General features: G+C 32.5%; 1 long non-coding RNA gene across 3 annotated transcripts in view; it reads left to right on the forward strand.

Moving 5' to 3' along the window:
* Nucleotides 1-1,122: 1,122 nt before the first annotated feature.
* The window catches only part of LOC134233138 (uncharacterized), a 29,344-nt gene continuing 5,697 nt past the window's right edge, over nucleotides 1,123-24,769 (forward strand). Inside the window, exons 1-19 of one of the 3 annotated variants that reach the window (XR_009984921.1) lie at nucleotides 1,123-1,267; nucleotides 1,359-1,569; nucleotides 2,504-2,641; nucleotides 3,982-4,192; nucleotides 5,130-5,267; nucleotides 6,607-6,817; nucleotides 7,750-7,887; nucleotides 9,226-9,436; nucleotides 10,379-10,516; nucleotides 11,856-12,066; nucleotides 13,008-13,145; nucleotides 14,485-14,695; nucleotides 15,640-15,777; nucleotides 17,120-17,330; nucleotides 18,280-18,417; nucleotides 19,758-19,968; nucleotides 20,915-21,052; nucleotides 22,393-22,603; nucleotides 23,539-23,676. This is a non-coding gene — a long non-coding RNA (uncharacterized LOC134233138). Of the gene's footprint in view, nucleotides 1,268-1,358; nucleotides 1,570-2,503; nucleotides 2,642-3,589; nucleotides 3,891-3,981; nucleotides 4,193-5,129; nucleotides 5,268-6,214; nucleotides 6,516-6,606; nucleotides 6,818-7,749; nucleotides 7,888-9,225; nucleotides 9,437-10,378; nucleotides 10,517-11,855; nucleotides 12,067-13,007; nucleotides 13,146-14,484; nucleotides 14,696-15,639; nucleotides 15,778-17,119; nucleotides 17,331-18,279; nucleotides 18,418-19,757; nucleotides 19,969-20,914; nucleotides 21,053-22,392; nucleotides 22,604-23,538; nucleotides 23,677-24,769 lie in introns of those variants that run through there. The other 2 variants (XR_009984922.1, XR_009984923.1) reach the window with 2 other exon arrangements.

A 24,769-nucleotide genomic window follows, 5' to 3' on the forward strand; every position in this document is an offset into this window, starting at 1 on the left:
ACTTTCCAGTTTCGCTTTCCCCTTGTAATATTTAATTGCCTGGTTAAAGTAGAACATTTTACAAAAATATTAGAGTACGTCTGATGAACAACAAAGACAGGAAACCTTATATTACGCAGAATGCTCAATCGCCATTTTGCTCTCCACTCGGACTTCCTCGGATGACTCGTAACTCGCACATGGAGCCGAGGATTGCCGATTGGAAAAGTTCGGGAAAACAATGTACCCCGTGACGTCATTTTTCACAGCGTGACGTGGAGCAGTGGTAGTCTGCATTAGGAAGTTGCTGGAAGTTGGTAGTGTTTACATCGCCGCGTTATTTCTGATCATTTCTTTGGATTTAAATGTCACGATTGTCAAAAATAATGGTAAATGTTTGCAGTGTGCATCGAGAATACGAATCGGTATGTATTGTTCTTTGCTGCGATAGTATTTCTAAGTCTTCATTCATGGACAGCTCGACAGCGTTGTTGACTATGTTCAACAGATATTTCGGACTCGGGAGTAACTTAAGCGATTACGGTGGGATTGTAGCTTAATTAAAAGACGGATCGTTTTGAAGGATTACTTAATATTGCCGCTTATACGAAGGAAAATGCAGAGATTAGCGAGTAAATATTGAGGCATAAGCGCAGATGGGTTAGTCTATGCGATGCATGGAAATCTGACTAACCCCCCAGAGTAACGCATGCGCAAATGGGTTAGTACATGCTGTGCATGGGAAACTGACTAACCCCTAAAGCATAACATCAGATTCACTACACAATACCAAACTATTGCAGAAAAAATAATTAAAAAAAAAAAAATGAAAATTTGAAATTAAAAGAGAACAGAAACATAAAAAAAAATATTTAAAAACAACAACTTTTGCAATATTTCATTAAATTTATTTGGTACCCATATACACACTTACCCACTTAGTCAACATATTTCAGTTAGATATATTTCGTACCCATATACACACTTACCCACTTAGTCAACATCTACTACAGTGGAAACTGATATTTCGAGAAAAACTAAGGTAACATATAGGCACTACACCTGAAATTATGATTTACTTGAATTCCGAGATAAATAATTATTCCGAGATTAAATAATATCCTGTTACTAATTATTTTTAGAATCGGTAGGAGAAGAAAGTAGTGCAGAAAAAATTACAAGTTCCTTAACTTGCAGACTTGCATAAAAAAAATTGTGCAGATGTACTAAACTGAGCCTCACACTTGTTGATAAGGAGTATCTTTCCTACCAAAAAAGTTTGGCAAATGTAATTCATCAAGAAGATCAGCCGAATTATTTTGTGTATTATAACGCCAGTTAGAACTCTGAGTTTCCCCTACTTTCACTTTCATTTTTAGAGGTTGCCGCAGACAGACGCATTTTGCCGGAAAACGAATCTGACATGCCACCTCGAGATTTTGACCAAGGAAAGACAAGTTGATGTGCTTTGATTTGAGGGGTCACTCACTGCTGAACGAAAATTAGGGACATCGCTATGAGAAGAAACGTTAACATTGTCGCCTATGGGAAAACAATTAGTGGACTGTACCCATATTGGGAAGCCTATAAGTAAGTGAAAAATGTCATAGATCTTGACTTTATTTCAAAGTTGGTGTTTTCTATCATTTCTAATTGTTCAAACTTATGAAAAAAAGAATTCTTATTTTGTTGATACATATTTTCAAACAAATTAATTCATAAATAAATTTTCTAGACCCCCCCTCCCCCCCCCCCCGAACAGACTTGTATCACCCATTGTTTACACATGTATCGTAAATTAAATGTGTATCGATTTGTATATCATTTGTTTATTCAGAATCACAAATATATATTTAGATGAAAGAGTAATTATGTGGAAGTACATGCTCCACTGTCTTTTATTTTCATTACACAAAAATTCACAATTTAGGTCGGAATCGGTATTCAATCAGGGTCAAGGTCAAAGTGAAAGTAGACTTAGCAGAAAGTTATCAAAACTGTTCAGTGCTGTGTCTAGCAGTATAAAGAGGATAGGCATTTGTATTTTACACAGAAGGTAAGAGGTATGCCTTAGTACAGTATTTGTAAATTAGAATTTAATGTTTTTGGAACAGGATGATCAACACGTCACATACACGACATACATCATTGCGAATCAGTCGCTCGGTCAAGCTGGGTGCAGTTGTCTGGGAGTTAAACGATGTGTGTGAATATGCTCGTTAACTGATTTTTTTCTCATATTTTTAGCAATTGCATTACAAGTATTTGTTGAATGTACAATTATTGTCAGTTAAACATGCTTTTTACTTATTCTGCTGAATTAACTTGCCAATGTTAACATGGTGATTTCAAGTGGGAGCAAATTTATAATTTTTAATTAATTACAACTTATGGGCATAAAAGGAATATGGTAAAATTGTATGTGTGGAATGTCTGTGTGTCTGTCTGTCTTTAAATGTGAATGTTTGAGGTGTTTTTGAGCCTGATAATTATTGTGCCATTTATTGAATTGATTTCTTTTTAGGGTCATGGTCATTGGTACAGGAAAACCATGAGGTTCATGCAGGTGGTGTTTAAAACTATTGGCCAGCAAACACACACCCATTTGAAAACATCTTGAAATTTCACGGTCACCAGCAAAAAGTGGCAGTTGGCAAAATGTGTAAGTTAAACTTTTCTTAAAAAAAAAAAAAATTATTAAAGTGTGTGTGTGTGTGGGGGGTGGGGGGTACATATTAAATAGGTGATAAAATTGTGAAAGTATTCATGTATAGCTAATTTGTACGTGCACTGCTATATATTTTGCAGCTCATATAGATTTTTTTTCTTGTATAAGAATTTCAAAGTAATTAGATCTACATCTTTGTTTTGTAAATAACGCATTATTTAGATTACACGAATAGAAGAATTGAAATTTCTTAAATATTTGACTGTCAAAATTATGTGATTTGTCAGGAAATTCAAAATTTTGTCTCATTTTCCTACAAATTACAAAATGGTTACCATGGAAACAAAACAACTTTAGAAGATTATTTATTTAATCAGGTAAACCACATATTTTAATTTTTTATAGTTAAAATGATTAGATTAGCACTGATTTTGTCTTAAATGAAAAGTACGGGAAAAGTGATGATACACATGTATTGAGCTATCCATTATTATGATGTCATTATGACGTCATAGATGAGTAAATTTGCATTGGCATAAAAATTGCTTTGAAGCAAATGATTGTATATAGGAGTATAAAGGCTTATAAATTTTTTATTCATAGACCAAATTTCATGAATGATGCATCAATGGACAGGAAATAATCAGTACTTTCTTGCTTTACTACTTTCGGGGTATTTGTTAACTTAATTTTTTTGTCATTTCTGGAGAAACTATGAATTATAGGGTGAGAAATGGTCATATTTTGTGCGGAAATACATTAATTTTTTAAAATAAGAGAAATTGACCCATTTAAGTGCTTGATTATGATTTGACTAATTGTATTTAAAGTTATGAAGGAGAGTAAGAATGATGTAAATGTGTTAATAGGCTAACATTTGACTTAAAACTTGGGTGCAGTTTTGGCTAGATTGGAGCATTTTTTAAGGATATTACACATAGAACTGTATATGCTGTAAAATCTTAATTAATGGTTGAATTTTCATGAAACTTGGCATGTTACCTCTACTTATGCTCTAGATTGACAAACAGTGTGAAATATTGTAAAATCTAAAAAATGCTTTTTCATATTGGGTACATCCCACTAATTATTTTTAGAATCGGTAGGAGAAGAAAGTAGTGCAGAAAAAATTACAAGTTCCTTAACTTGCAGACTTGCATAAAAAAAATTGTGCAGATGTACTAAACTGAGCCTCACACTTGTTGATAAGGAGTATCTTTCCTACCAAAAAAGTTTGGCAAATGTAATTCATCAAGAAGATCAGCCGAATTATTTTGTGTATTATAACGCCAGTTAGAACTCTGAGTTTCCCCTACTTTCACTTTCATTTTTAGAGGTTGCCGCAGACAGACGCATTTTGCCGGAAAACGAATCTGACATGCCACCTCGAGATTTTGACCAAGGAAAGACAAGTTGATGTGCTTTGATTTGAGGGGTCACTCACTGCTGAACGAAAATTAGGGACATCGCTATGAGAAGAAACGTTAACATTGTCGCCTATGGGAAAACAATTAGTGGACTGTACCCATATTGGGAAGCCTATAAGTAAGTGAAAAATGTCATAGATCTTGACTTTATTTCAAAGTTGGTGTTTTCTATCATTTCTAATTGTTCAAACTTATGAAAAAAAGAATTCTTATTTTGTTGATACATATTTTCAAACAAATTAATTCATAAATAAATTTTCTACCCCCCCCCCCCCCCCCCCCCCCCCGAACAGACTTGTATCACCCATTGTTTACACATGTATCGTAAATTAAATGTGTATCGATTTGTATATCATTTGTTTATTCAGAATCACAAATATATATTTAGATGAAAGAGTAATTATGTGGAAGTACATGCTCCACTGTCTTTTATTTTCATTACACAAAAATTCACAATTTAGGTCGGAATCGGTATTCAATCAGGGTCAAGGTCAAAGTGAAAGTAGACTTAGCAGAAAGTTATCAAAACTGTTCAGTGCTGTGTCTAGCAGTATAAAGAGGATAGGCATTTGTATTTTACACAGAAGGTAAGAGGTATGCCTTAGTACAGTATTTGTAAATTAGAATTTAATGTTTTTGGAACAGGATGATCAACACGTCACATACACGACATACATCATTGCGAATCAGTCGCTCGGTCAAGCTGGGTGCAGTTGTCTGGGAGTTAAACGATGTGTGTGAATATGCTCGTTAACTGATTTTTTTCTCATATTTTTAGCAATTGCATTACAAGTATTTGTTGAATGTACAATTATTGTCAGTTAAACATGCTTTTTACTTATTCTGCTGAATTAACTTGCCAATGTTAACATGGTGATTTCAAGTGGGAGCAAATTTATAATTTTTAATTAATTACAACTTATGGGCATAAAAGGAATATGGTAAAATTGTATGTGTGGAATGTCTGTGTGTCTGTCTGTCTTTAAATGTGAATGTTTGAGGTGTTTTTGAGCCTGATAATTATTGTGCCATTTATTGAATTGATTTCTTTTTAGGGTCATGGTCATTGGTACAGGAAAACCATGAGGTTCATGCAGGTGGTGTTTAAAACTATTGGCCAGCAAACACACACCCATTTGAAAACATCTTGAAATTTCACGGTCACCAGCAAAAAGTGGCAGTTGGCAAAATGTGTAAGTTAAACTTTTCTTAAAAAAAAAAAAATTATTAAAGTGTGTGTGTGTGTGGGGGGTGGGGGGTACATATTAAATAGGTGATAAAATTGTGAAAGTATTCATGTATAGCTAATTTGTACGTGCACTGCTATATATTTTGCAGCTCATATAGATTTTTTTTCTTGTATAAGAATTTCAAAGTAATTAGATCTACATCTTTGTTTTGTAAATAACGCATTATTTAGATTACACGAATAGAAGAATTGAAATTTCTTAAATATTTGACTGTCAAAATTATGTGATTTGTCAGGAAATTCAAAATTTTGTCTCATTTTCCTACAAATTACAAAATGGTTACCATGGAAACAAAACAACTTTAGAAGATTATTTATTTAATCAGGTAAACCACATATTTTAATTTTTTATAGTTAAAATGATTAGATTAGCACTGATTTTGTCTTAAATGAAAAGTACGGGAAAAGTGATGATACACATGTATTGAGCTATCCATTATTATGATGTCATTATGACGTCATAGATGAGTAAATTTGCATTGGCATAAAAATTGCTTTGAAGCAAATGATTGTATATAGGAGTATAAAGGCTTATAAATTTTTTATTCATAGACCAAATTTCATGAATGATGCATCAATGGACAGGAAATAATCAGTACTTTCTTGCTTTACTACTTTCGGGGTATTTGTTAACTTAATTTTTTTGTCATTTCTGGAGAAACTATGAATTATAGGGTGAGAAATGGTCATATTTTGTGCGGAAATACATTAATTTTTTAAAATAAGAGAAATTGACCCATTTAAGTGCTTGATTATGATTTGACTAATTGTATTTAAAGTTATGAAGGAGAGTAAGAATGATGTAAATGTGTTAATAGGCTAACATTTGACTTAAAACTTGGGTGCAGTTTTGGCTAGATTGGAGCATTTTTTAAGGATATTACACATAGAACTGTATATGCTGTAAAATCTTAATTAATGGTTGAATTTTCATGAAACTTGGCATGTTACCTCTACTTATGCTCTAGATTGACAAACAGTGTGAAATATTGTAAAATCTAAAAAATGCTTTTTCATATTGGGTACATCCCACTAATTATTTTTAGAATCGGTAGGAGAAGAAAGTAGTGCAGAAAAAATTACAAGTTCCTTAACTTGCAGACTTGCATAAAAAAAATTGTGCAGATGTACTAAACTGAGCCTCACACTTGTTGATAAGGAGTATCTTTCCTACCAAAAAAGTTTGGCAAATGTAATTCATCAAGAAGATCAGCCGAATTATTTTGTGTATTATAACGCCAGTTAGAACTCTGAGTTTCCCCTACTTTCACTTTCATTTTTAGAGGTTGCCGCAGACAGACGCATTTTGCCGGAAAACGAATCTGACATGCCACCTCGAGATTTTGACCAAGGAAAGACAAGTTGATGTGCTTTGATTTGAGGGGTCACTCACTGCTGAACGAAAATTAGGGACATCGCTATGAGAAGAAACGTTAACATTGTCGCCTATGGGAAAACAATTAGTGGACTGTACCCATATTGGGAAGCCTATAAGTAAGTGAAAAATGTCATAGATCTTGACTTTATTTCAAAGTTGGTGTTTTCTATCATTTCTAATTGTTCAAACTTATGAAAAAAAGAATTCTTATTTTGTTGATACATATTTTCAAACAAATTAATTCATAAATAAATTTTCTAGACCCCCCCCCCCCCCCCGAACAGACTTGTATCACCCATTGTTTACACATGTATCGTAAATTAAATGTGTATCGATTTGTATATCATTTGTTTATTCAGAATCACAAATATATATTTAGATGAAAGAGTAATTATGTGGAAGTACATGCTCCACTGTCTTTTATTTTCATTACACAAAAATTCACAATTTAGGTCGGAATCGGTATTCAATCAGGGTCAAGGTCAAAGTGAAAGTAGACTTAGCAGAAAGTTATCAAAACTGTTCAGTGCTGTGTCTAGCAGTATAAAGAGGATAGGCATTTGTATTTTACACAGAAGGTAAGAGGTATGCCTTAGTACAGTATTTGTAAATTAGAATTTAATGTTTTTGGAACAGGATGATCGAAACGTCACATATACACGACATACATCATTGCAAATCAGTCGCTCGGTCAAGCTGGGTGCAGTTGTCTGGGAGTTAAACGATGTGTGTGAATATGCTCGTTAACTGATTTTTTTCTCATATTTTTAGCAATTGCATTACAAGTATTTGTTGAATGTACAATTATTGTCAGTTAAACATGCTTTTTACTTATTCTGCTGAATTAACTTGCCAATGTTAACATGGTGATTTCAAGTGGGAGCAAATTTATAATTTTTAATTAATTACAACTTATGGGCATAAAAGGAATATGGTAAAATTGTATGTGTGGAATGTCTGTGTGTCTGTCTGTCTTTAAATGTGAATGTTTGAGGTGTTTTTGAGCCTGATAATTATTGTGCCATTTATTGAATTGATTTCTTTTTAGGGTCATGGTCATTGGTACAGGAAAACCATGAGGTTCATGCAGGTGGTGTTTAAAACTATTGGCCAGCAAACACACACCCATTTGAAAACATCTTGAAATTTCACGGTCACCAGCAAAAAGTGGCAGTTGGCAAAATGTGTAAGTTAAACTTTTCTTAAAAAAAAAAAAATTATTAAAGTGTGTGTGTGTGTGGGGGGTGGGGGGTACATATTAAATAGGTGATAAAATTGTGAAAGTATTCATGTATAGCTAATTTGTACGTGCACTGCTATATATTTTGCAGCTCATATAGATTTTTTTTCTTGTATAAGAATTTCAAAGTAATTAGATCTACATCTTTGTTTTGTAAATAACGCATTATTTAGATTACACGAATAGAAGAATTGAAATTTCTTAAATATTTGACTGTCAAAATTATGTGATTTGTCAGGAAATTCAAAATTTTGTCTCATTTTCCTACAAATTACAAAATGGTTACCATGGAAACAAAACAACTTTAGAAGATTATTTATTTAATCAGGTAAACCACATATTTTAATTTTTTATAGTTAAAATGATTAGATTAGCACTGATTTTGTCTTAAATGAAAAGTACGGGAAAAGTGATGATACACATGTATTGAGCTATCCATTATTATGATGTCATTATGACGTCATAGATGAGTAAATTTGCATTGGCATAAAAATTGCTTTGAAGCAAATGATTGTATATAGGAGTATAAAGGCTTATAAATTTTTTATTCATAGACCAAATTTCATGAATGATGCATCAATGGACAGGAAATAATCAGTACTTTCTTGCTTTACTACTTTCGGGGTATTTGTTAACTTAATTTTTTTGTCATTTCTGGAGAAACTATGAATTATAGGGTGAGAAATGGTCATATTTTGTGCGGAAATACATTAATTTTTTAAAATAAGAGAAATTGACCCATTTAAGTGCTTGATTATGATTTGACTAATTGTATTTAAAGTTATGAAGGAGAGTAAGAATGATGTAAATGTGTTAATAGGCTAACATTTGACTTAAAACTTGGGTGCAGTTTTGGCTAGATTGGAGCATTTTTTAAGGATATTACACATAGAACTGTATATGCTGTAAAATCTTAATTAATGGTTGAATTTTCATGAAACTTGGCATGTTACCTCTACTTATGCTCTAGATTGACAAACAGTGTGAAATATTGTAAAATCTAAAAAATGCTTTTTCATATTGGGTACATCCCACTAATTATTTTTAGAATCGGTAGGAGAAGAAAGTAGTGCAGAAAAAATTACAAGTTCCTTAACTTGCAGACTTGCATAAAAAAAATTGTGCAGATGTACTAAACTGAGCCTCACACTTGTTGATAAGGAGTATCTTCCTACCAAAAAAGTTTGGCAAATGTAATTCATCAAGAAGATCAGCCGAATTATTTTGTGTATTATAACGCCAGTTAGAACTCTGAGTTTCCCCTACTTTCACTTTCATTTTTAGAGGTTGCCGCAGACAGACGCATTTTGCCGGAAAACGAATCTGACATGCCACCTCGAGATTTTGACCAAGGAAAGACAAGTTGATGTGCTTTGATTTGAGGGGTCACTCACTGCTGAACGAAAATTAGGGACATCGCTATGAGAAGAAACGTTAACATTGTCGCCTATGGGAAAACAATTAGTGGACTGTACCCATATTGGGAAGCCTATAAGTAAGTGAAAAATGTCATAGATCTTGACTTTATTTCAAAGTTGGTGTTTTCTATCATTTCTAATTGTTCAAACTTATGAAAAAAAGAATTCTTATTTTGTTGATACATATTTTCAAACAAATTAATTCATAAATAAATTTTCTAGACCCCCCCCCCCCCCCCCCCCCCCCCCCCGAACAGACTTGTATCACCCATTGTTTACACATGTATCGTAAATTAAATGTGTATCGATTTGTATATCATTTGTTTATTCAGAATCACAAATATATATTTAGATGAAAGAGTAATTATGTGGAAGTACATGCTCCACTGTCTTTTATTTTCATTACACAAAAATTCACAATTTAGGTCGGAATCGGTATTCAATCAGGGTCAAGGTCAAAGTGAAAGTAGACTTAGCAGAAAGTTATCAAAACTGTTCAGTGCTGTGTCTAGCAGTATAAAGAGGATAGGCATTTGTATTTTACACAGAAGGTAAGAGGTATGCCTTAGTACAGTATTTGTAAATTAGAATTTAATGTTTTTGGAACAGGATGATCAACACGTCACATACACGACATACATCATTGCGAATCAGTCGCTCGGTCAAGCTGGGTGCAGTTGTCTGGGAGTTAAACGATGTGTGTGAATATGCTCGTTAACTGATTTTTTTCTCATATTTTTAGCAATTGCATTACAAGTATTTGTTGAATGTACAATTATTGTCAGTTAAACATGCTTTTTACTTATTCTGCTGAATTAACTTGCCAATGTTAACATGGTGATTTCAAGTGGGAGCAAATTTATAATTTTTAATTAATTACAACTTATGGGCATAAAAGGAATATGGTAAAATTGTATGTGTGGAATGTCTGTGTGTCTGTCTGTCTTTAAATGTGAATGTTTGAGGTGTTTTTGAGCCTGATAATTATTGTGCCATTTATTGAATTGATTTCTTTTTAGGGTCATGGTCATTGGTACAGGAAAACCATGAGGTTCATGCAGGTGGTGTTTAAAACTATTGGCCAGCAAACACACACCCATTTGAAAACATCTTGAAATTTCACGGTCACCAGCAAAAAGTGGCAGTTGGCAAAATGTGTAAGTTAAACTTTTCTAAAAAAAAAAAAAATTATTAACGTGTGTGTGTGTGTGGGGGGTGGGGGGTACATATTAAATAGGTGATAAAATTGTGAAAGTATTCATGTATAGCTAATTTGTACGTGCACTGCTATATATTTTGCAGCTCATATAGATTTTTTTTCTTGTATAAGAATTTCAAAGTAATTAGATCTACATCTTTGTTTTGTAAATAACGCATTATTTAGATTACACGAATAGAAGAATTGAAATTTCTTAAATATTTGACTGTCAAAATTATGTGATTTGTCAGGAAATTCAAAATTTTGTCTCATTTTCCTACAAATTACAAAATGGTTACCATGGAAACAAAACAACTTTAGAAGATTATTTATTTAATCAGGTAAACCACATATTTTAATTTTTTATAGTTAAAATGATTAGATTAGCACTGATTTTGTCTTAAATGAAAAGTACGGGAAAAGTGATGATACACATGTATTGAGCTATCCATTATTATGATGTCATTATGACGTCATAGATGAGTAAATTTGCATTGGCATAAAAATTGCTTTGAAGCAAATGATTGTATATAGGAGTATAAAGGCTTATAAATTTTTTATTCATAGACCAAATTTCATGAATGATGCATCAATGGACAGGAAATAATCAGTACTTTCTTGCTTTACTACTTTCGGGGTATTTGTTAACTTAATTTTTTTGTCATTTCTGGAGAAACTATGAATTATAGGGTGAGAAATGGTCATATTTTGTGCGGAAATACATTAATTTTTTAAAATAAGAGAAATTGACCCATTTAAGTGCTTGATTATGATTTGACTAATTGTATTTAAAGTTATGAAGGAGAGTAAGAATGATGTAAATGTGTTAATAGGCTAACATTTGACTTAAAACTTGGGTGCAGTTTTGGCTAGATTGGAGCATTTTTTAAGGATATTACACATAGAACTGTATATGCTGTAAAATCTTAATTAATGGTTGAATTTTCATGAAACTTGGCATGTTACCTCTACTTATGCTCTAGATTGACAAACAGTGTGAAATATTGTAAAATCTAAAAAATGCTTTTTCATATTGGGTACATCCCACTAATTATTTTTAGAATCGGTAGGAGAAGAAAGTAGTGCAGAAAAAATTACAAGTTCCTTAACTTGCAGACTTGCATAAAAAAAATTGTGCAGATGTACTAAACTGAGCCTCACACTTGTTGATAAGGAGTATCTTTCCTACCAAAAAAGTTTGGCAAATGTAATTCATCAAGAAGATCAGCCGAATTATTTTGTGTATTATAACGCCAGTTAGAACTCTGAGTTTCCCCTACTTTCACTTTCATTTTTAGAGGTTGCCGCAGACAGACGCATTTTGCCGGAAAACGAATCTGACATGCCACCTCGAGATTTTGACCAAGGAAAGACAAGTTGATGTGCTTTGATTTGAGGGGTCACTCACTGCTGAACGAAAATTAGGGACATCGCTATGAGAAGAAACGTTAACATTGTCGCCTATGGGAAAACAATTAGTGGACTGTACCCATATTGGGAAGCCTATAAGTAAGTGAAAAATGTCATAGATCTTGACTTTATTTCAAAGTTGGTGTTTTCTATCATTTCTAATTGTTCAAACTTATGAAAAAAAGAATTCTTATTTTGTTGATACATATTTTCAAACAAATTAATTCATAAATAAATTTTCTAGACCCCCCCCCCCCCCCCCCCCCCCCCCCGAACAGACTTGTATCACCCATTGTTTACACATGTATCGTAAATTAAATGTGTATCGATTTGTATATCATTTGTTTATTCAGAATCACAAATATATATTTAGATGAAAGAGTAATTATGTGGAAGTACATGCTCCACTGTCTTTTATTTTCATTACACAAAAATTCACAATTTAGGTCGGAATCGGTATTCAATCAGGGTCAAGGTCAAAGTGAAAGTAGACTTAGCAGAAAGTTATCAAAACTGTTCAGTGCTGTGTCTAGCAGTATAAAGAGGATAGGCATTTGTATTTTACACAGAAGGTAAGAGGTATGCCTTAGTACAGTATTTGTAAATTAGAATTTAATGTTTTTGGAACAGGATGATCAACACGTCACATACACGACATACATCATTGCGAATCAGTCGCTCGGTCAAGCTGGGTGCAGTTGTCTGGGAGTTAAACGATGTGTGTGAATATGCTCGTTAACTGATTTTTTTCTCATATTTTTAGCAATTGCATTACAAGTATTTGTTGAATGTACAATTATTGTCAGTTAAACATGCTTTTTACTTATTCTGCTGAATTAACTTGCCAATGTTAACATGGTGATTTCAAGTGGGAGCAAATTTATAATTTTTAATTAATTACAACTTATGGGCATAAAAGGAATATGGTAAAATTGTATGTGTGGAATGTCTGTGTGTCTGTCTGTCTTTAAATGTGAATGTTTGAGGTGTTTTTGAGCCTGATAATTATTGTGCCATTTATTGAATTGATTTCTTTTTAGGGTCATGGTCATTGGTACAGGAAAACCATGAGGTTCATGCAGGTGGTGTTTAAAACTATTGGCCAGCAAACACACACCCATTTGAAAACATCTTGAAATTTCACGGTCACCAGCAAAAAGTGGCAGTTGGCAAAATGTGTAAGTTAAACTTTTCTTAAAAAAAAAAAAATTATTAAAGTGTGTGTGTGTGTGGGGGGTGGGGGGTACATATTAAATAGGTGATAAAATTGTGAAAGTATTCATGTATAGCTAATTTGTACGTGCACTGCTATATATTTTGCAGCTCATATAGATTTTTTTTCTTGTATAAGAATTTCAAAGTAATTAGATCTACATCTTTGTTTTGTAAATAACGCATTATTTAGATTACACGAATAGAAGAATTGAAATTTCTTAAATATTTGACTGTCAAAATTATGTGATTTGTCAGGAAATTCAAAATTTTGTCTCATTTTCCTACAAATTACAAAATGGTTACCATGGAAACAAAACAACTTTAGAAGATTATTTATTTAATCAGGTAAACCACATATTTTAATTTTTTATAGTTAAAATGATTAGATTAGCACTGATTTTGTCTTAAATGAAAAGTACGGGAAAAGTGATGATACACATGTATTGAGCTATCCATTATTATGATGTCATTATGACGTCATAGATGAGTAAATTTGCATTGGCATAAAAATTGCTTTGAAGCAAATGATTGTATATAGGAGTATAAAGGCTTATAAATTTTTTATTCATAGACCAAATTTCATGAATGATGCATCAATGGACAGGAAATAATCAGTACTTTCTTGCTTTACTACTTTCGGGGTATTTGTTAACTTAATTTTTTTGTCATTTCTGGAGAAACTATGAATTATAGGGTGAGAAATGGTCATATTTTGTGCGGAAATACATTAATTTTTTAAAATAAGAGAAATTGACCCATTTAAGTGCTTGATTATGATTTGACTAATTGTATTTAAAGTTATGAAGGAGAGTAAGAATGATGTAAATGTGTTAATAGGCTAACATTTGACTTAAAACTTGGGTGCAGTTTTGGCTAGATTGGAGCATTTTTTAAGGATATTACACATAGAACTGTATATGCTGTAAAATCTTAATTAATGGTTGAATTTTCATGAAACTTGGCATGTTACCTCTACTTATGCTCTAGATTGACAAACAGTGTGAAATATTGTAAAATCTAAAAAATGCTTTTTCATATTGGGTACATCCCACTAATTATTTTTAGAATCGGTAGGAGAAGAAAGTAGTGCAGAAAAAATTACAAGTTCCTTAACTTGCAGACTTGCATAAAAAAAATTGTGCAGATGTACTAAACTGAGCCTCACACTTGTTGATAAGGAGTATCTTTCCTACCAAAAAAGTTTGGCAAATGTAATTCATCAAGAAGATCAGCCGAATTATTTTGTGTATTATAACGCCAGTTAGAACTCTGAGTTTCCCCTACTTTCACTTTCATTTTTAGAGGTTGCCGCAGACAGACGCATTTTGCCGGAAAACGAATCTGACATGCCACCTCGAGATTTTGACCAAGGAAAGACAAGTTGATGTGCTTTGATTTGAGGGGTCACTCACTGCTGAACGAAAATTAGGGACATCGCTATGAGAAGAAACGTTAACATTGTCGCCTATGGGAAAACAATTAGTGGACTGTACCCATATTGGGAAGCCTATAAGTAAGTGAAAAATGTCATAGATCTTGACTTTATTTCAAAGTTGGTGTTTTCTATCATTTCTAATTGTTCAAACTTATGAAAAAAAGAATTCTTATTTTGTTGATACATATTTTCAAACAAATTAATTCATAAATAAATTTTCTAGACCCCCCCCCCCCCCCCCCCCCCCCCCCCCCGAACAGACTTGTATCACCCATTGTTTACACATGTATCGTAAATTAAATGTGTATCGATTTGTATATCATTTGTTTATTCAGAATCACAAATATATATTTAGATGAAAGAGTAATTATGTGGAAGTACATGCTCCACTGTCTTTTATTTTCATTACACAAAAATTCACAATTTAGGTCGGAATCGGTATTCAATCAGGGTCAAGGTCAAAGTGAAAGTAGACTTAGCAGAAAGTTATCAAAACTGTTCAGTGCTGTGTCTAGCAGTATAAAGAGGATAGGCATTTGTATTTTACACAGAAGGTAAGAGGTATGCCTTAGTACAGTATTTGTAAATTAGAATTTAATGTTTTTGGAACAGGATGATCAACACGTCACATACACGACATACATCATTGCGAATCAGTCGCTCGGTCAAGCTGGGTGCAGTTGTCTGGGAGTTAAACGATGTGTGTGAATATGCTCGTTAACTGATTTTTTTCTCATATTTTTAGCAATTGCATTACAAGTATTTGTTGAATGTACAATTATTGTCAGTTAAACATGCTTTTTACTTATTCTGCTGAATTAACTTGCCAATGTTAACATGGTGATTTCAAGTGGGAGCAAATTTATAATTTTTAATTAATTACAACTTATGGGCATAAAAGGAATATGGTAAAATTGTATGTGTGGAATGTCTGTGTGTCTGTCTGTCTTTAAATGTGAATGTTTGAGGTGTTTTTGAGCCTGATAATTATTGTGCCATTTATTGAATTGATTTCTTTTTAGGGTCATGGTCATTGGTACAGGAAAACCATGAGGTTCATGCAGGTGGTGTTTAAAACTATTGGCCAGCAAACACACACCCATTTGAAAACATCTTGAAATTTCACGGTCACCAGCAAAAAGTGGCAGTTGGCAAAATGTGTAAGTTAAACTTTTCTTAAAAAAAAAAAAATTATTAAAGTGTGTGTGTGTGTGGGGGGTGGGGGGTACATATTAAATAGGTGATAAAATTGTGAAAGTATTCATGTATAGCTAATTTGTACGTGCACTGCTATATATTTTGCAGCTCATATAGATTTTTTTTCTTGTATAAGAATTTCAAAGTAATTAGATCTACATCTTTGTTTTGTAAATAACGCATTATTTAGATTACACGAATAGAAGAATTGAAATTTCTTAAATATTTGACTGTCAAAATTATGTGATTTGTCAGGAAATTCAAAATTTTGTCTCATTTTCCTACAAATTACAAAATGGTTACCATGGAAACAAAACAACTTTAGAAGATTATTTATTTAATCAGGTAAACCACATATTTTAATTTTTTATAGTTAAAATGATTAGATTAGCACTGATTTTGTCTTAAATGAAAAGTACGGGAAAAGTGATGATACACATGTATTGAGCTATCCATTATTATGATGTCATTATGACGTCATAGATGAGTAAATTTGCATTGGCATAAAAATTGCTTTGAAGCAAATGATTGTATATAGGAGTATAAAGGCTTATAAATTTTTTATTCATAGACCAAATTTCATGAATGATGCATCAATGGACAGGAAATAATCAGTACTTTCTTGCTTTACTACTTTCGGGGTATTTGTTAACTTAATTTTTTTGTCATTTCTGGAGAAACTATGAATTATAGGGTGAGAAATGGTCATATTTGTTTGTGCGGAAATACATTAATTTTTTAAAATAAGAGAAATTGACCCATTTAAGTGCTTGATTATGATTTGACTAATTGTATTTAAAGTTATGAAGGAGAGTAAGAATGATGTAAATGTGTTAATAGGCTAACATTTGACTTAAAACTTGGGTGCAGTTTTGGCTAGATTGGAGCATTTTTTAAGGATATTACACATAGAACTGTATATGCTGTAAAATCTTAATTAATGGTTGAATTTTCATGAAACTTGGCATGTTACCTCTACTTATGCTCTAGATTGACAAACAGTGTGAAATATTGTAAAATCTAAAAAATGCTTTTTCATATTGGGTACATCCCACTAATTATTTTTAGAATCGGTAGGAGAAGAAAGTAGTGCAGAAAAAATTACAAGTTCCTTAACTTGCAGACTTGCATAAAAAAAATTGTGCAGATGTACTAAACTGAGCCTCACACTTGTTGATAAGGAGTATCTTTCCTACCAAAAAAGTTTGGCAAATGTAATTCATCAAGAAGATCAGCCGAATTATTTTGTGTATTATAACGCCAGTTAGAACTCTGAGTTTCCCCTACTTTCACTTTCATTTTTAGAGGTTGCCGCAGACAGACGCATTTTGCCGGAAAACGAATCTGACATGCCACCTCGAGATTTTGACCAAGGAAAGACAAGTTGATGTGCTTTGATTTGAGGGGTCACTCACTGCTGAACGAAAATTAGGGACATCGCTATGAGAAGAAACGTTAACATTGTCGCCTATGGGAAAACAATTAGTGGACTGTACCCATATTGGGAAGCCTATAAGTAAGTGAAAAATGTCATAGATCTTGACTTTATTTCAAAGTTGGTGTTTTCTATCATTTCTAATTGTTCAAACTTATGAAAAAAAGAATTCTTATTTTGTTGATACATATTTTCAAACAAATTAATTCATAAATAAATTTTCCCCCCCCCCCCCCCCCCCCCCCCCCCCCCCCCCCCCCCCGAACAGACTTGTATCACCCATTGTTTACACATGTATCGTAAATTAAATGTGTATCGATTTGTATATCATTTGTTTATTCAGAATCACAAATATATATTTAGATGAAAGAGTAATTATGTGGAAGTACATGCTCCACTGTCTTTTATTTTCATTACACAAAAATTCACAATTTAGGTCGGAATCGGTATTCAATCAGGGTCAAGGTCAAAGTGAAAGTAGACTTAGCAGAAAGTTATCAAAACTGTTCAGTGCTGTGTCTAGCAGTATAAAGAGGATAGGCATTTGTATTTTACACAGAAGGTAAGAGGTATGCCTTAGTACAGTATTTGTAAATTAGAATTTAATGTTTTTGGAACAGGATGATCAACACGTCACATACACGACATACATCATTGCGAATCAGTCGCTCGGTCAAGCTGGGTGCAGTTGTCTGGGAGTTAAACGATGTGTGTGAATATGCTCGTTAACTGATTTTTTTCTCATATTTTTAGCAATTGCATTACAAGTATTTGTTGAATGTACAATTATTGTCAGTTAAACATGCTTTTTACTTATTCTGCTGAATTAACTTGCCAATGTTAACATGGTGATTTCAAGTGGGAGCAAATTTATAATTTTTAATTAATTACAACTTATGGGCATAAAAGGAATATGGTAAAATTGTATGTGTGGAATGTCTGTGTGTCTGTCTGTCTTTAAATGTGAATGTTTGAGGTGTTTTTGAGCCTGATAATTATTGTGCCATTTATTGAATTGATTTCTTTTTAGGGTCATGGTCATTGGTACAGGAAAACCATGAGGTTCATGCAGGTGGTGTTTAAAACTATTGGCCAGCAAACACACACCCATTTGAAAACATCTTGAAATTTCACGGTCACCAGCAAAAAGTGGCAGTTGGCAAAATGTGTAAGTTAAACTTTTCTTAAAAAAAAAAAAATTATTAAAGTGTGTGTGTGTGTGGGGGGTGGGGGGTACATATTAAATAGGTGATAAAATTGTGAAAGTATTCATGTATAGCTAATTTGTACGTGCACTGCTATATATTTTGCAGCTCATATAGATTTTTTTTCTTGTATAAGAATTTCAAAGTAATTAGATCTACATCTTTGTTTTGTAAATAACGCATTATTTAGATTACACGAATAGAAGAATTGAAATTTCTTAAATATTTGACTGTCAAAATTATGTGATTTGTCAGGAAATTCAAAATTTTGTCTCATTTTCCTACAAATTACAAAATGGTTACCATGGAAACAAAACAACTTTAGAAGATTATTTATTTAATCAGGTAAACCACATATTTTAATTTTTTATAGTTAAAATGATTAGATTAGCACTGATTTTGTCTTAAATGAAAAGTACGGGAAAAGTGATGATACACATGTATTGAGCTATCCATTATTATGATGTCATTATGACGTCATAGATGAGTAAATTTGCATTGGCATAAAAATTGCTTTGAAGCAAATGATTGTATATAGGAGTATAAAGGCTTATAAATTTTTTATTCATAGACCAAATTTCATGAATGATGCATCAATGGACAGGAAATAATCAGTACTTTCTTGCTTTACTACTTTCGGGGTATTTGTTAACTTAATTTTTTTTGTCATTTCTGGAGAAACTATGAATTATAGGGTGAGAAATGGTCATATTTTGTGCGGAAATACATTAATTTTTTAAAATAAGAGAAATTGACCCATTTAAGTGCTTGATTATGATTTGACTAATTGTATTTAAAGTTATGAAGGAGAGTAAGAATGATGTAAATGTGTTAATAGGCTAACATTTGACTTAAAACTTGGGTGCAGTTTTGGCTAGATTGGAGCATTTTTTAAGGATATTACACATAGAACTGTATATGCTGTAAAATCTTAATTAATGGTTGAATTTTCATGAAACTTGGCATGTTACCTCTACTTATGCTCTAGATTGACAAACAGTGTGAAATATTGTAAAATCTAAAAAATGCTTTTTCATATTGGGTACATCCCACTAATTATTTTTAGAATCGGTAGGAGAAGAAAGTAGTGCAGAAAAAATTACAAGTTCCTTAACTTGCAGACTTGCATAAAAAAAATTGTGCAGATGTACTAAACTGAGCCTCACACTTGTTGATAAGGAGTATCTTTCCTACCAAAAAAGTTTGGCAAATGTAATTCATCAAGAAGATCAGCCGAATTATTTTGTGTATTATAACGCCAGTTAGAACTCTGAGTTTCCCCTACTTTCACTTTCATTTTTAGAGGTTGCCGCAGACAGACGCATTTTGCCGGAAAACGAATCTGACATGCCACCTCGAGATTTTGACCAAGGAAAGACAAGTTGATGTGCTTTGATTTGAGGGGTCACTCACTGCTGAACGAAAATTAGGGACATCGCTATGAGAAGAAACGTTAACATTGTCGCCTATGGGAAAACAATTAGTGGACTGTACCCATATTGGGAAGCCTATAAGTAAGTGAAAAATGTCATAGATCTTGACTTTATTTCAAAGTTGGTGTTTTCTATCATTTCTAATTGTTCAAACTTATGAAAAAAAGAATTCTTATTTTGTTGATACATATTTTCAAACAAATTAATTCATAAATAAATTTTCTAGACCCCCCCCCCCCCCCCCCCCCCCCCCCCCCCCGAACAGACTTGTATCACCCATTGTTTACACATGTATCGTAAATTAAATGTGTATCGATTTGTATATCATTTGTTTATTCAGAATCACAAATATATATTTAGATGAAAGAGTAATTATGTGGAAGTACATGCTCCACTGTCTTTTATTTTCATTACACAAAAATTCACAATTTAGGTCGGAATCGGTATTCAATCAGGGTCAAGGTCAAAGTGAAAGTAGACTTAGCAGAAAGTTATCAAAACTGTTCAGTGCTGTGTCTAGCAGTATAAAGAGGATAGGCATTTGTATTTTACACAGAAGGTAAGAGGTATGCCTTAGTACAGTATTTGTAAATTAGAATTTAATGTTTTTGGAACAGGATGATCAACACGTCACATACACGACATACATCATTGCGAATCAGTCGCTCGGTCAAGCTGGGTGCAGTTGTCTGGGAGTTAAACGATGTGTGTGAATATGCTCGTTAACTGATTTTTTTCTCATATTTTTAGCAATTGCATTACAAGTATTTGTTGAATGTACAATTATTGTCAGTTAAACATGCTTTTTACTTATTCTGCTGAATTAACTTGCCAATGTTAACATGGTGATTTCAAGTGGGAGCAAATTTATAATTTTTAATTAATTACAACTTATGGGCATAAAAGGAATATGGTAAAATTGTATGTGTGGAATGTCTGTGTGTCTGTCTGTCTTTAAATGTGAATGTTTGAGGTGTTTTTGAGCCTGATAATTATTGTGCCATTTATTGAATTGATTTCTTTTTAGGGTCATGGTCATTGGTACAGGAAAACCATGAGGTTCATGCAGGTGGTGTTTAAAACTATTGGCCAGCAAACACACACCCATTTGAAAACATCTTGAAATTTCACGGTCACCAGCAAAAAGTGGCAGTTGGCAAAATGTGTAAGTTAAACTTTTCTTAAAAAAAAAAAAATTATTAAAGTGTGTGTGTGTGTGGGGGGGTGGGGGGTACATATTAAATAGGTGATAAAATTGTGAAAGTATTCATGTATAGCTAATTTGTACGTGCACTGCTATATATTTTGCAGCTCATATAGATTTTTTTTCTTGTATAAGAATTTCAAAGTAATTAGATCTACATCTTTGTTTTGTAAATAACGCATTATTTAGATTACACGAATAGAAGAATTGAAATTTCTTAAATATTTGACTGTCAAAATTATGTGATTTGTCAGGAAATTCAAAATTTTGTCTCATTTTCCTACAAATTACAAAATGGTTACCATGGAAACAAAACAACTTTAGAAGATTATTTATTTAATCAGGTAAACCACATATTTTAATTTTTTATAGTTAAAATGATTAGATTAGCACTGATTTTGTCTTAAATGAAAAGTACGGGAAAAGTGATGATACACATGTATTGAGCTATCCATTATTATGATGTCATTATGACGTCATAGATGAGTAAATTTGCATTGGCATAAAAATTGCTTTGAAGCAAATGATTGTATATAGGAGTATAAAGGCTTATAAATTTTTTATTCATAGACCAAATTTCATGAATGATGCATCAATGGACAGGAAATAATCAGTACTTTCTTGCTTTACTACTTTCGGGGTATTTGTTAACTTAATTTTTTTGTCATTTCTGGAGAAACTATGAATTATAGGGTGAGAAATGGTCATATTTTGTGCGGAAATACATTAATTTTTTAAAATAAGAGAAATTGACCCATTTAAGTGCTTGATTATGATTTGACTAATTGTATTTAAAGTTATGAAGGAGAGTAAGAATGATGTAAATGTGTTAATAGGCTAACATTTGACTTAAAACTTGGGTGCAGTTTTGGCTAGATTGGAGCATTTTTTAAGGATATTACACATAGAACTGTATATGCTGTAAAATCTTAATTAATGGTTGAATTTTCATGAAACTTGGCATGTTACCTCTACTTATGCTCTAGATTGACAAACAGTGTGAAATATTGTAAAATCTAAAAAATGCTTTTTCATATTGGGTACATCCCACTAATTATTTTTAGAATCGGTAGGAGAAGAAAGTAGTGCAGAAAAAATTACAAGTTCCTTAACTTGCAGACTTGCATAAAAAAAATTGTGCAGATGTACTAAACTGAGCCTCACACTTGTTGATAAGGAGTATCTTTCCTACCAAAAAAGTTTGGCAAATGTAATTCATCAAGAAGATCAGCCGAATTATTTTGTGTATTATAACGCCAGTTAGAACTCTGAGTTTCCCCTACTTTCACTTTCATTTTTAGAGGTTGCCGCAGACAGACGCATTTTGCCGGAAAACGAATCTGACATGCCACCTCGAGATTTTGACCAAGGAAAGACAAGTTGATGTGCTTTGATTTGAGGGGTCACTCACTGCTGAACGAAAATTAGGGACATCGCTATGAGAAGAAACGTTAACATTGTCGCCTATGGGAAAACAATTAGTGGACTGTACCCATATTGGGAAGCCTATAAGTAAGTGAAAAATGTCATAGATCTTGACTTTATTTCAAAGTTGGTGTTTTCTATCATTTCTAATTGTTCAAACTTATGAAAAAAAGAATTCTTATTTTGTTGATACATATTTTCAAACAAATTAATTCATAAATAAATTTTCTAGACCCCCCCTCCCCCCCCCCCCCGAACAGACTTGTATCACCCATTGTTTACACATGTATCGTAAATTAAATGTGTATCGATTTGTATATCATTTGTTTATTCAGAATCACAAATATATATTTAGATGAAAGAGTAATTATGTGGAAGTACATGCTCCACTGTCTTTTATTTTCATTACACAAAAATTCACAATTTAGGTCGGAATCGGTATTCAATCAGGGTCAAGGTCAAAGTGAAAGTAGACTTAGCAGAAAGTTATCAAAACTGTTCAGTGCTGTGTCTAGCAGTATAAAGAGGATAGGCATTTGTATTTTACACAGAAGGTAAGAGGTATGCCTTAGTACAGTATTTGTAAATTAGAATTTAATGTTTTTGGAACAGGATGATCAACACGTCACATACACGACATACATCATTGCGAATCAGTCGCTCGGTCAAGCTGGGTGCAGTTGTCTGGGAGTTAAACGATGTGTGTGAATATGCTCGTTAACTGATTTTTTTCTCATATTTTTAGCAATTGCATTACAAGTATTTGTTGAATGTACAATTATTGTCAGTTAAACATGCTTTTTACTTATTCTGCTGAATTAACTTGCCAATGTTAACATGGTGATTTCAAGTGGGAGCAAATTTATAATTTTTAATTAATTACAACTTATGGGCATAAAAGGAATATGGTAAAATTGTATGTGTGGAATGTCTGTGTGTCTGTCTGTCTTTAAATGTGAATGTTTGAGGTGTTTTTGAGCCTGATAATTATTGTGCCATTTATTGAATTGATTTCTTTTTAGGGTCATGGTCATTGGTACAGGAAAACCATGAGGTTCATGCAGGTGGTGTTTAAAACTATTGGCCAGCAAACACACACCCATTTGAAAACATCTTGAAATTTCACGGTCACCAGCAAAAAGTGGCAGTTGGCAAAATGTGTAAGTTAAACTTTTCTTAAAAAAAAAAAAATTATTAAAGTGTGTGTGTGTGTGGGGGGTGGGGGGTACATATTAAATAGGTGATAAAATTGTGAAAGTATTCATGTATAGCTAATTTGTACGTGCACTGCTATATATTTTGCAGCTCATATAGATTTTTTTTCTTGTATAAGAATTTCAAAGTAATTAGATCTACATCTTTGTTTTGTAAATAACGCATTATTTAGATTACACGAATAGAAGAATTGAAATTTCTTAAATATTTGACTGTCAAAATTATGTGATTTGTCAGGAAATTCAAAATTTTGTCTCATTTTCCTACAAATTACAAAATGGTTACCATGGAAACAAAACAACTTTAGAAGATTATTTATTTAATCAGGTAAACCACATATTTTAATTTTTTATAGTTAAAATGATTAGATTAGCACTGATTTTGTCTTAAATGAAAAGTACGGGAAAAGTGATGATACACATGTATTGAGCTATCCATTATTATGATGTCATTATGACGTCATAGATGAGTAAATTTGCATTGGCATAAAAATTGCTTTGAAGCAAATGATTGTATATAGGAGTATAAAGGCTTATAAATTTTTTATTCATAGACCAAATTTCATGAATGATGCATCAATGGACAGGAAATAATCAGTACTTTCTTGCTTTACTACTTTCGGGGTATTTGTTAACTTAATTTTTTTGTCATTTCTGGAGAAACTATGAATTATAGGGTGAGAAATGGTCATATTTTGTGCGGAAATACATTAATTTTTTAAAATAAGAGAAATTGACCCATTTAAGTGCTTGATTATGATTTGACTAATTGTATTTAAAGTTATGAAGGAGAGTAAGAATGATGTAAATGTGTTAATAGGCTAACATTTGACTTAAAACTTGGGTGCAGTTTTGGCTAGATTGGAGCATTTTTTAAGGATATTACACATAGAACTGTATATGCTGTAAAATCTTAATTAATGGTTGAATTTTCATGAAACTTGGCATGTTACCTCTACTTATGCTCTAGATTGACAAACAGTGTGAAATATTGTAAAATCTAAAAAATGCTTTTTCATATTGGGTACATCCCACTAAT

Source organism: Saccostrea cucullata, unplaced genomic scaffold (genome assembly GCF_032062105.1).
Source record: "Saccostrea cucullata isolate Sc308-1 unplaced genomic scaffold, CSIRO_AGI_Scuc_v1 ctg15760, whole genome shotgun sequence".
In the NCBI taxonomy this organism is placed as follows: Eukaryota; Metazoa; Mollusca; class Bivalvia; order Ostreida; family Ostreidae; genus Saccostrea; species Saccostrea cuccullata.